The sequence below is a fragment of the Bos grunniens genome, chromosome 9 (assembly GCF_055505025.1).
Source record: "Bos grunniens cultivar Pamir isolate PY7600 chromosome 9, Bosgru_T2T1.0, whole genome shotgun sequence".
Taxonomy (NCBI): Eukaryota; Metazoa; Chordata; class Mammalia; order Artiodactyla; family Bovidae; genus Bos; species Bos grunniens.
In genome coordinates this window covers 71,133,139-71,146,626 of record NC_141173.1, presented here as the reverse complement: position 1 = coordinate 71,146,626, position 13,488 = coordinate 71,133,139, and the positions used below count along the sequence as shown (strand labels likewise).

At 38.4% G+C, this 13,488-nt stretch overlaps 1 protein-coding gene across 10 annotated transcripts in view; it reads right to left on the bottom strand.

Moving 5' to 3' along the window:
• Positions 1 to 13,488, bottom strand: part of LOC147366112 (uncharacterized) — a 271,655-nt gene that overhangs the window by 58,889 nt on the left and 199,278 nt on the right. The window lies entirely within an intron of this gene.

The window sequence follows — 13,488 nt, the reverse complement described above, 5'->3', positions numbered from 1 at the left end:
AAAAATTAAGGTAATTGGTCTGCCTTAAATGGCACAGGCTAGAATTCCACAGACAAACCACGGTCATAACTCTCCACTGGATCATCTAAACAGGTAGGCTGTTCATGAGACTTGTGTAGAATTTGCACTATGTTTCAGGGGAATGTTTGTGGTCTCCTGTAGACTATTTTATAACTTTTTTTTTTTTAAAAAAACTTCTAAGAAATCATATTCACTGTAGGTATTACTTGAAGGTACCAGAAGGCATCAGCCTTTGGTTAGAGGGAAATATTTCTGCTGAAAGAGAGCAAAGAACAGAAAAATATGCAACTTCTAAAGGATTAAAGTCACATTCTACAGTTCATATTTTTTTCTTGACTGGACTTTTTATTTTTTTTATGATATCTTCTTATTTTTAACAGTCTTATTTAAAAACTGGATTACGATAGTTGAAAATCAGAACCAGTGGGTACACTAGAGTTGAAAATTCTGGACAATTTCATCATTTTCTTTTATTTTAGAATTACATTGACTAAATATGGAGATATAAAATATTAGGTTGAAAGAAAATTTGTTCAGTTATTGGGTAAATAATTCCACAAGAGGCATTGGTTATGACGAATTAACGCCACCACAGCATGGGCATTTAAAGTAATATTCAACATTTAGAAAAATGTGTCTTTAAATGGGAAAACCTAACAGATAGAAAACTATAAAAGTGATGATTCATAAGCCACCTTTGCTTTCATTGTTCTGTACTACATACAGGCACTTATTCTCCACATCAGACAGGGCAATTACCTTACTCTCTGTCAGACCCAGTCTTTTTTGGGCCATCAAGGCAAGACAAACATTTTCATCTGAAATGTCACTGCAAAGTAAAACACATAATTTGTGACATTTCTCAATAAAATATATTTCTAAATAGCTTTCCAGTTTCTTACATAGAGGAAGAGGAAAAGGTAGATTTTCTATAGATCACCAGAATAAGGTATGGAATGAGATAAGTTTCAAGAAAATAGTATCTTTTGGAAAGATTCCAGTATGGAACCCCTGTTAGTAGATGTTAAGAACAGAATCTGAACTCAGGTTCCTGTAAACTTATTCTGTCTTGACACTTTGCCCCTTCAAAATAAGTATATTAATCAATCATACAGAAGTGAAATCAGAAAAATCCCTATTAAATTTTTATTTTATTTATTTATTTTGGCTGTGCTGTGTGGCATGAGGAATCTTTGTTCCCTGCTCAGAGATTGAGCCTTGTACCTTGTGTTGGGAATGTGCAGTCTTAACCTCTGGACTGCCAGGGAAGTCCCTAACTATTAAATTTTTAAAATTAACAAAGGTTTCTCTTTTTTAAAAATTCCCATATTCTACAAGCAAAAAGATAATGACTTTTACAGTTTTATGGTGTGTTTTTACATGATATATTTTTCTATCTTAGCTTTAAAAAAATTGTAGCTGTATTAATGTAGCATCATGTAATTTTAGACCCTACTTTCCCACTGAACTTTATAATAATCACATACTACAGTTTCAAAAATTCTGTATTAATAAATATACCTGGGTGATGTTTCCTTGAATTGGATGGTCTATAGTTTTATATTTGGTCTAATTTTGGAGTGAAGTCCTCCCGACTTAAATATTTTGCACTGATGCTTGTATATAAAATCACTTTGACTTGCATCTCTTGTGACTTTGGGAGAGTAGTATTCATTTTACTTAAAGTCAAACTTTCTCAAGAAGAATCCTGAGAAGAAAACCTCAATGGCAAAGTGTGACAGGCAGAAGAATTGCCAATAATGGGAAAAAACTACTCCTATGATGTTGCAATTTTCAGAGCCAAGGAATAAGTCTTGAATATTTTGAGATTGGTTTGCCCAAATATCAGATTTGAGGAAATCTTTAGGTTCACATTTTTCCTGGGTTAGCCTGTCTTTGACTCTTTATCCTTATATAGAAATAGCTGGACTGGTCACATTTTACAAAGAAATGGAGAAAAGATTTTTCAGGCCAAATCAAATTTTCTGTTTCTCCCGAATTATTTTCAGATGCAAGAAAAAGCAAACCACACAGAAGAACTGCACACTGCAATGAAGCTGGAATGCAAGTCTTCATCGAAGGGAGGGAACAAACTTTGAATAATTCAACCACAAAATATGTGAACCGCAAACAAGTATAAACACACAGGTAGACACAACACACAAATGCGTGCACACACACACACACACACACACACACACACACACACACACACTGATACAGGTCTGCCCTTTTCCCAGGAGTTTTCATCAATGTATTATTTTATTTTATTTTATTTTTTTAAGTTGAATTCAATTTTATTCTTTTTTTTTTTTTTGGTCATTTTATTTATTTATTTAAGTTTATAACATCCAAGTAAAAGTATATAAAAGTTTCAAAAAACATATAAAAATCTTTCCATATTTGAATGCTTGCTTTTACAAATATTGTGAATATTATAAAAAATAAACTCTAAAAATATAAAAATAAAAACCATACAGGCAAAGTTTTTTTATGGTCAGGCCATACATAGTCAATTAAAGTTGAAAATATGCCTCAAATCTTCCTTTAAGATACAACTCCAAAATCTTCCCTAAAATGTAAGTGTTTCTAGCATAAATTGTGTTTTCCTCCTCTATCATATGGTTTCATTTGTGTAGAGGACAGAAAATTTCTACCAAATATAGGATAGATAGGGATAAAGATACCCACCAGATTCTCTTTTACTTGGGTGCAAACAATTACGTCAAAGCTAGGCAATTAAAACATCATGGTCTAATATCAAATTGTAGTCTCTCTGCCAGTTGTCATAAAATTTTAAAGATACCTAGTTATGTAAAATTATAGATTTTTAGCAATATTTTGACTATTCGATTTTCTCAGATAAAATTTACATTTTCACTGGACTATGCAATTTCGTTTAGACACCTTCAGAGTTAAATTGAGAAACTCAATATGACTTCCAAATCTCTTGGGAAAATAGTAATGTCATATTTCTTGAATTATTTGTAGCTGTCAAAGACCTGGTACTATATAATTATGATTGGCACCATTCATTTCTTCCTTATTCCTTCACTGCCTTATATGTGTCAAGTAAGGGCTTTGGTGTCATAGATTTCTACATGCATATGATAGCATATATCTGTGAAGGGCTTTCATCTGTTTGGAGGTAAGCAAATAATTTAAAATATGATTAAGGATTTTTATTTTTGAGAATATGATAGGTTAGTTGTCCAGAAAAACTCCTCCACAAAATAATAGCAATAAATATGGAATAAATTTTTAAAAATAATATATTTTTCTATTACTTGTCTGAGAAAATGAGAAAGTAAAGAAGATCTTGAAAAGCATATGGCAAAAAGGTGTGAATACAGAGAAGTAGACAATTTCCAAAATCATAGTTGCCATGAGAGCATCTGCTGTACCTGGTGACTCACAGTTGCATGGTAGAGCAGACAAAAAGCCAGAAGTCTTTTCAAGTGGATATATAAAAACAAAGAGACAGTCCAAAACCAAAAGCTTCCAAAAATGATATACTAGTAGATGAACTAGGAAAGAACATTTTCACAAGGAGACTAAAGACATACAAGAAAGTATGAATGAAAGTCACCAGAAAAATCCAACTCGATATACTGTAGATTTCGGAAAGACACATTCAGTCTATGAAATGAATAGCAGGCATATATTTCAAGAAGTAAGAAAATATCAAGATTATGAAGCAGGACAAGAGATTTTTTTTTTTTAATCACCAAGAAGTTAATGAATCTGAAAATAAAGTCATCACTGAGACTATAGAACAGGGGCAGAGAGTGTAAACATCTGGAAGATAATTAAGCAAAAATAAAGCAGGGAATGTAACTGAAATTTCAGTTGGAGAGAGAGAGAATGAGGACAAGGAAATATTCAAATAGTTAATTATTTAGGATTTTCTAGTATTACTGTTAGATGGCAGTCATTCTGTGTATGGCCCTTACTTCATATGATTCTGCATACTCTTTTGATTAACTGTGTTTAGTCAGAAACAGAGAGGCCAAGTTAACTGAGTGAAATATACAGATCAGTTTCATCCTTTACTAGCAAAGTTTGCTGGTAATAAAAACTAACAGATCCCTTCTAAAATTTAATATACATTTAAGCACAGAGCCCATATTTTTGAGCATGTATACAAATGGTGATGACACATGATGGAATGGAATGTGAAATGACAGAGGTGAAAACAAAATCCTGGAAGCTAAAGGAAGACAGAGTCATTATCTAGTTAGATCCTTCAGAGAAATATTAGCACATCTTTTTAGTTGTCTTAAAGAACTACAGAGAGGTATTGAGACTGGGCTGTGGGGCAGTAGTGGAAATGAAGAATAAAGGGAAGATGGAAGGAAATAAATTTAGTTTAGATAACATCCAGAATTCAGAGAGTTAGGAGACTTAATATAGGAAAGGTAGACAGAGTGTCCATGGTAGATAATTATATACATATATATATACATACATGAGGGTCCAGGAGTCTCCAGGTGAGGCATGGGTCAGCGGTGGCCTGCTGCAAGGTTGGGGGCACTGACTGTAGCAGTACATGCATGGGATCTTTTGAAGGAGGTTGCCATTATCTTTATTACCTCCACCATAGTTTACTGCTACTGCTGCTAGTCACGTCAGTCGTGTCCGACTCTGTGTGACCCCATAGATGGCCTCCCACCAGGCTCCCCATCCCTGGGATTCTCCAGGCAAGAACAGTGGAATGGGTTGCCATTTCCTTCACCAATGCATGAAAATGAAAAGTGAAAGTGAAGTCGCTCAGTTGTGTCCAACCCTCAGCGACCCCATGGACTGCAGCCTTCCAGGCTCCTCCATCCATGGGATTTTCCAGGCAGGAGTCCTGGAGTGGGGTGCACACCGGTAACTACCATAGTTTGGCCCCAAGTAAATAGCAGGGAGGGAACACAGCTCCACCCATCAACAGAAAATTGGATTAAAGATTTACTGAGCATGGCCCATTAGAACAAGACCCAGTTTCCCCCTCAGTCAGTCTCTCCCAGCAGGCAGCTTCCATAAGGCTCTTATCCTTCTCAATCAAAGGGATGACAGACTGAAAACCACAATAACAGAAAACTAACCAATCTAATCACGTGGACCACAGCCTTCTCTAACTCAATGAAACTATGAGCCATGCCATACAGGGCCACCCAAGATGGATGGGTCATGGTGGAGTGTTCTGACAAATTGTGGTCCACTAGAGAAAGGAATGGCAAACCACTTCAGTATTCTTGCCTTGAGAACTCCATGAACAGTATGAAAAGGCAAAAAGATAGGACACTGAAAGATGAACTCCCCAGGTCAGTATGCCCAATATGCTACTGGAGATCAGTGGAGAAATAACTTCAGAAAGAATGAAGGACAGAGACAAAGCAAAAACAACACCCAGTTGTGGATGTGACTGGTGATGGAAGCAAGGTCTGATGCTGTAAAGAGCAATACATTATAGGAACCTGGAATGTTAGGTCCATGAATCAAGGCAAATTGGAATAGGTCAAACAGGAGATGGCAAGAGTGAACGTTGACATTTTAGGAATCAGCTAACTAAAATGGACTGGAATGGGTGAATCTAGCTCATATGACCATCATATTCTGTGGGCAAGAATCCCTTAGAAGAACTGGAGTAGCCATCATAGTCAACAAAACAGTCCGAAATGCAGTACTTGGATGCAATCTCAAAAATGACAGAATGATCTCTGTTTCCAAGGCAAACCATTCAGTAACACAGTAATCCAAGTCTACGCCCCGACCAGTAATGCTGAAGAAGCTGAAGTTGAACAGTTCTATGAAGACCTACAAGAACTTCTAGAACTAACACTCAAAAAAGATGTCCTTTTCATTATAGACGACTGGAATGCAAAAGTAGGAAGTCAAGAAATACCTGGAATAACAGGTAAATTTGGACTTGGCATACAGAATGAAGCACGGCAAAGGCTAATAGAGTTTTGTAAAGAGAATGCACTGGTCATAGTAAACAACCTCTTCCAACAACACAAGAGAAGACTCTACACATGGACATCACCAGATGGTCAACAATGAAATCAGATCGATTATATTCTTTGCAGCCAAAGATGGAGAAGCTCTATACAGTCAGCAAAAACAAGACTTGGAGTTGACTGTGGCTCAGATCGTGAACTCTTTATTGCCAAATTCAGACTTAAATTGAAACAGGAAAACCACTAGACCATTCAGGTATGACCTAAATCAAATCCCCAACGATTATACAGTGGAAGTAAGAAATAGATTTAAGGGACTATCTGGTAGACAGAGTGCCTGATGAATTACAGGAGATAGGGATCAAGACCATCCCAAGGAAAATAAATGGAAAAAATAAAAATGGCTGTCTGAGGAGACCTTACAAATAGCTGTGAAAGAAGAGAAGCGAAAAGCAAAGGAAAAAAGGAAAGGTATACCCATTTGAATCCAGAGTTCCAAAGAATAGCAAGGAGATATAAGAAAGCCTTCCTCAACGATCAATGCAAAGAAATAGAGGAAAACAACAGAATGGGAAAGACTAGAGATCTCTTCAAGAAAATTAGAGATACCAAGGGAAAATTTCATGCAAAGATGGGCTCAATAAAGGACAGAAATGGTATGGACCTAACAGAAGCAGAAGATACTAAGAAGAAGTGGCAAGAATACACAGAAGAACTGTACAAAAAAGATCTTCATGACCCAGATAATCACAATGCTGTGATCATTCACCTAGAGCCAGACATCCTGGAATGTGAAGTCAAGTGGGCCTTAGGAAGCATCACTACAAACAAAGCTAGTGGAGATGATGGAATTCCAATGGAGCTATTTCAAATCCTAAAAAATGATGCTGTGAAAGTGCTGCACTCAATATGCCAGCAAATGTGGAAGACTGAGCAGTGGCCACAGGACTGGAAAAGGTCAGTTTTCATTCCAATCCCTAAGAAAGACAATGCTGAAAAATGCTCAAACTACTGCACAACTGCACTCATCTCACACACTAGTAAAGTAATGCTCAAAATTCTCCAAGCCAGACTTCAACAATATGTGAACCATGAAGTTCCAGATGTTCAAGCTGGTTTTAGAAAAGGCAGAGGAACCAGAGATCAAATTGCCAACATCCGCTGGATCATCGAAAAAGTAAGAGAGTTCCAGAAAAACATCTACTTCTGCTTTATTGACTATGCCAAAGCCTTTGACTGTGTGGATCACAATAAACTGTGGAAAATTCTGAAAGAGATGAGAATACCAGACCACCTGACGTGCCTCCTGAGAAACCTGTATGCAGGTAAGAAGCACCAGTTAGAATTGGACATGGAACAACAACTGGTCCCAAATAGGAAAAGGAGTACATCAAGGCTGTATATTGTCACCCTGCTTATTTAACTTATATGTAGAGTACATCATGAGAAATGCTAGGCTGGATGAAGCACAAGCTGGAATCAAAATTGCCGGGAGAAATATCAATAACCTCAAATATGCAGATGATACCATCTTTATGGCAGAAAGTGAAGAGGAACTAAAGAGCCTCTTGATGAAAGTGAAAGAAGAGAGTGAAAAAGTTCAGATTCAGAAAACTAAGATCACAGCATCTGGTCCCATCACTTCATGGCATGGGGAAATAGTGGCAGACTTTATTTTCTTTTGTACTCCAAAATCACTGCAGATGGTGACTGCAGCCATGAAATTAAACGATGCTTGCTCCTTGGAGGAAAAGTTATGACCAACCTAGACAGCATATTCAAAAGCAGAGATATTACTTTGCCAACAAAGGTCCATCTATTCAAGGCTATGGTTTTTCTAGTAGTCATGTATGGATGTGAGAGTTGGATTATAAAGAAAGCTGAGTGCTGAAGAATTGAGTGCTTCTGAACTGTGGAGTCCACACAATTGCACTCATCTCACATGCTCAAAATTCTCCGGCCAGGATTCAGTAATACGTGAACCGTGAACTTCCAGATGTTCAAGCTGGTTTTAGAAAAGGCAGAGGAACCAGAGATCAAATTGCCAACATCCGCTGGATCATGGAAAAAGCAAGAGAATTCCAGAAAAACATCTACTTCTGCTTTATTGACTATGCCAAAGCCTTTGACTGTGTGGATCACAATAAACTGTGGAAAATTCTGAAAGAGATGGGAATACCAGACCACCTGATCTGCCTCTTGAGAAATTTATATGCAGGTCAGGAAGCAACAGTTAGAACTGGACATGGAACAACAGACTGGTTCCAAATAGGAAAAGGAGTACATCAAGGCTGTATATTGTCACCCTGTTTATTTAACTTATATGTAGAAACGCTGGACTGGAAGAAACACAAGCTGGAATCAAGATTGCCGGGAGAAATATCAATAACCTCAGATATGCAGATGACACCACCCTTATGGCAGAAAGTGAAGAGGAACTCAAAAGCCTCTTGATGAAAGTGAAAGTGGAGAGTGAAAAAGTGGGCTTAAAGCTCAACATTCAGAAAACGAAGATTATGGCATCCGGTCCCACCACTTCATGGCAAATAGATGGGGAAACAGTGGAAACAGTGTCAGACTTCATTTTTCTGGGCTCCAAAATCACTGCAGACGGTGACTGCAGCCATGAAATTAAAAGACGCTTACTCCTTGGAAGGAAAGTTATGACCAACCTAGATAGCATATTCAAAAGCAGAGACATTACTTTGCCAACAAAGGTCCATCTAGTCAAGGCTATGGTTTTTCCTGTGGTCACGTACAGATGTGAGAGTTGGACTGTGAAGAAAGCTGAGTGCTAAAGAATTGATGCTTTTGAAGTGTGGTGTTGGAGAAGACTCTTGAGAGTCCCTTGGACTGCAAAGAGATCCAACCAGTCCATTCTGAAGGAGATCAGCCCTGGGATTTCTTTGGAAGGAATGATACTAAAGCTGAAACTCCAGTACTTTGGCCACCTGATGCAAAGAGTTGACTCATTGGAAAAGACTCTGATGCTGGGAGGGCTTGGGGGCAGGAGGAGAAGGGGACGACAGAGGATGAGATGGCCGGATGGCATCACTGACTCGATGGACATGAGTCTGAGTGAAATCCGGGAGATGGTGATGGGTAGGGAGGTCTGGCGTGCTGTGGTTCATGGGGTCGCAAAGAGTCAGACACGACTGAGTGACTGAAATGAACTGAACTGAACTGTGGTGTTGGAGAAGAGTCTTGAGAGTCCCTTGGACTGCAAGGAGATCAAACCAGTCCATCCTAAAGGAAATAAGTCCTGAATATCCATTGGAAGGACTGATGTTAAGATGAAACTCCAATACTTTGCTCACCTGATGTGAAGAGTTGACTCATTTGAAAAGTGCCTGATGCTGAGAAAGATTGAAGGTGGGAGGAGAAGGGGTTGGCAGAGAATGAGATGGTTGAGTGGCTTCACTGACACAATGGACATGAGTTTGAGTAAACTCTGGGAGTTGGTGATAAACAGGAAGGCCTGGCGTCCTGCAGTCCATGGGGTCACAAACAGTCAGACAAGACTGAGCAACTGACTGAACTGAACTGAACTGATATATATATATGTGTGTGTGTGTCTGTGTGTGCACACGCTCTCATATGCTTAGTTGTTCAGTCATATCTGATTCTTCGCAACCCCATGGGCTGTAGCCTGCTAGTCTCCACTGTCCATGTGATTTCCCAGGCAAGAATACTGGGGTGGGATGGCATTTCCTCCTCCAGAGCATCTTCCCAACCAGGGATCAAACCTGCATCTCCTTTATTGGCAGACAGATTCTTTACAGACAGGAGCCACTACTAAGATGAAAGTGCATCTTTCTATGCAATGCTTAAAATATTGAAATCATGAAGGATTATGCATTCAGGCATAAGAATTTTTGTAATTTATTATTATTTTTCAGAGCAAGATTGGATTCATGTGGCATGCACGCAAGTGTTATGCCAGGGTGTTAACTGGCAGTACTGAAATGGGGCATTGGTGTGTTAGCCTTCTGGCACCTTACACAAACACTCTCCTTTAAAGAGTTCAATTCAAGAATACCTTCTGCCATACTAATCTCATTTTCTCGAAGTTATTAGGGACATGTGGAGCCAGTGTGGGGGTTGCAGATGTATCCAACCCTCCCTGAGAAAGCTCAGGCTGAAGGGTGTAGGCTTGGGTCATGACCAACTATTTCCCAGGCCCAAGGAACTGCTGAAAAACCATAGTTTATTCACTGAGCATCCAAGACCATGGATGTCTGTGGAATTTCCCTTCGCCCCAGGGATTCTCAGATCTTCTTGGCCCACAAATTGTTCATCCACATAATGATGTCATAATGAATGTATTGATGAAGGCCTGTCAGCTGATGCTCACAAAGACAGAACAAAGCCACAGTCCTGTTAAAGGCTTCCCTGCATTCCCAGAATCATTTTTGGATAGTCTCTACTAGCCAGATGTGAACTTAATCCACTGTAGTCAGCTAACTTGGGATGACTTTACTGCCACATTGCTGACCATAATTATTTCCTGCTGTAGGAATACTACTCTCACTGCATGTGAATCTTTCTTTAATTTTCCTGTAGTGAATACCATGTTAGTTGTGAGGCAGTATGTTTTGAAAGGATGAAAACTATTAGACCTATATAAATGTAAAGTATTAATTGGCATCCCCAAATTCCAGCTCTAACATTTATCTGGAAAGAGACTTATTTTTCAGTGTTTATAAAATTGTATTTAAGGCCTCAGTTACAGACCAAAGGAACTGATTCCCATGGACAATCTAATTTAGCTAAAAACCACATGACTAACCACATCCAATTTCATTTTGCACATACGTGGAGGGGCAAAAAGGGTCCACTCTAAGCAACAGTAAGCACACCGTGCTCACATTTAAAATCTTCTCATCTTATTTGAAGATCTGCCCACTTCCTCTTTACTCAACGATCACATAGTATGGGGCTGTATAACAAACATGGGTTTCCTCTTCAGCAGTTTTGATAGCTCAAAAATAAATCCTTTATCCTGTCAAGAAGTTTAACTTTGGTAAAACACGTTTTGACACTTTGGGAATTCTACTGAAAGCTCCATTTAAATTTCACTTGAGTAAAGGAATTTGGTACATTCTGTCAATCCAGGTCAAAGGGAAACATGATGCTGTCTACATTTCTGATGACCAGTGGCTAAACAAGCCATTTTGGGCTGAAACTGAATTCTTCTGTGCTTTTTTTTTTTTTTTAACTCCAAACAGTGGCTCACACACTCTTCTTCTCAGTGCTACACTTACACAACGACATTTGTGGATTTTCACTTGATCCACAAACTCTCTTTTGTCAAGTGCTTCAATGATTCAGAATCTCCACAACTGTTAATGGTCTATCACTAGCAGTCTCTCTCACTTTTGATCAGAGGATGCTGGTGGTGGGTAATTTCAAAACGGCATCCTGCTATTCTATTCTCCCCTGCAAAGCTCATCAAAATGCAAGCAAATGAGAGAGACACCACCACAAGACTGAACTTGAAAGTGTTCTAATTGATATTATCAAAATTAACTCATTCACAAACTCAGTACTCTAAGACTTATTCACACCAAGTTATTTTATGGCAATCTATCCATTCAACTTAGAGCCAGAACAGGAAGTTGGAAAGCACCACTCTCAAAGAGTACACCAACCTGTTCTTGGGCAGCATGTGGACTCTAAGGATAGTAGTGTTGGGCTTGTAGTGCAATTCTAGTTGCTAAAATGTTCAGGCAGTGTTGTAAAAATGGTCTCACTGCCACCTCCACTTAATCTTTACAGGAAAATCTCTGTGTGAGATGGAGAAGAAGAAGTCAAGAGATACAGGAGATGACAGAAGTCCACTCAGGTCTGATAGTGGCATGAAACAACTACAACCACAAAGACTGAGGGCAATTGGAACTGATTCAGCTTCAGGTGAAAATACCATTATGGTTTCTTAGCCAGTTCCTCTCAGACCTGAGCATCAAAATTGCTGGTGGAAATTTGAGAGAATCTGTTGGTTGTACAAATAAACGAATCACTAACCAGGAAGGGAAGAAATGCATGATGGTCCCTGAAGACCTGAAGGCTTCGGGGCTCCTTGAGATTCTTCTGGCTAAACATAATTTTGGCTTGTAATGTCTTGCTTGTGAGCTTTTTGGCTTGGACATGAAGAATGGTGAAGGTTGGAGGAAGAAGGTAAAGAGAGAGAGGAACAGACAGAAAGAGAGGAAACGAAGAAACTTGGTTTAATCACCTTAAGTATGAAGACATCTTTCCACATCTTCATGACACCACAGAGTAGATTCTCAAAGAAGACATTACTCCAAGCAGCCATAGCAAAACTTCCGGCTACAATTGTACATTCCTTGAGATCCTGAAGTACATAAATGGGTCTAATAATCTTAGCAATGGAAACTTCGAAGGAATGAATGGATGGTATTTTAACTAACTGCTGAAACACCATATAAAAGATCCGATTCTATTCTATTTTTAGATCTACTGATAAATACTCCAGCAAATACTGTGACATTCATAGTATTTTTGATAGAGACACTAAACAGATACACCCACTTGCTTCCATTCTTAGATAAATGAGATAATTTAAACCTGTGTTCCTCAAATCTTAATGCCTGTGTAAGTCATCAGACAATCTTGTTCAAATGCAGATTTTGATCCAGTTGTCTGAATGGGGCCTGAGATTATGCATTGGCAGCAAGCTCTCAGAAGTTTCTGCTCTGCTCTGGAGCCCATACTGTAAGCAGTGAGGCTATGAAGGATGTCTAATGTGTATTGCAGAGGTCATCCCTGAATACATCCTCATGGATTTTTAATGGCATGCTCCTTCATGGTGGCCTTGTCCTAACATATGAAACAGATGTTAGCAGCCTTTTATTTCACTTGAATTTTATAATTTCAATATAGTGCCAGACAACCCAAGTTTATTGAAGAGACAAGTCAAGGGTACAAACCCAACTGGTTATCATAGCCACCATATTATTTTGTGCCTTTTCTGAAGTCTATTTGTGGAAACTGACTACACATAACTATTTAAAAATAATGTGCACAGTAGTTCTTTTCCCATTTGAATGAGAACATACTGAAAATGGCAACCTGAAGATGTCATAACCTCATCTTAATAGCAATCTTTTTAAGACTCAGTTCAAACAAACAAACAAATGAGAAAAGCCTTTTCTTGTCTCTAAACCCACAGGTCTGATAAGCAGCTGGGGCTATTTCTGGGTGTAATCTTCATAAAACCCACATCCCAAGATGCTTTCATGAAACCATTAGAATAATTGCAACCGTTATCCTCCTTCTGTTGTGTTGCTTAATACACACAGAGTCATGCACAATCAAGCACACACATACACATACACACATATATCTTCACATTACTTAGAGTCATTTATTTTACAAACATCTCAATATCATCAGTTTTCATTATCTTGGATTCAGGCATACAGCATTTTTCAGACTTCTCAATAATATCCTAAGAGTGAATTTGGCTTTTATATGATCTATGGATTATATTCTTCCAGGA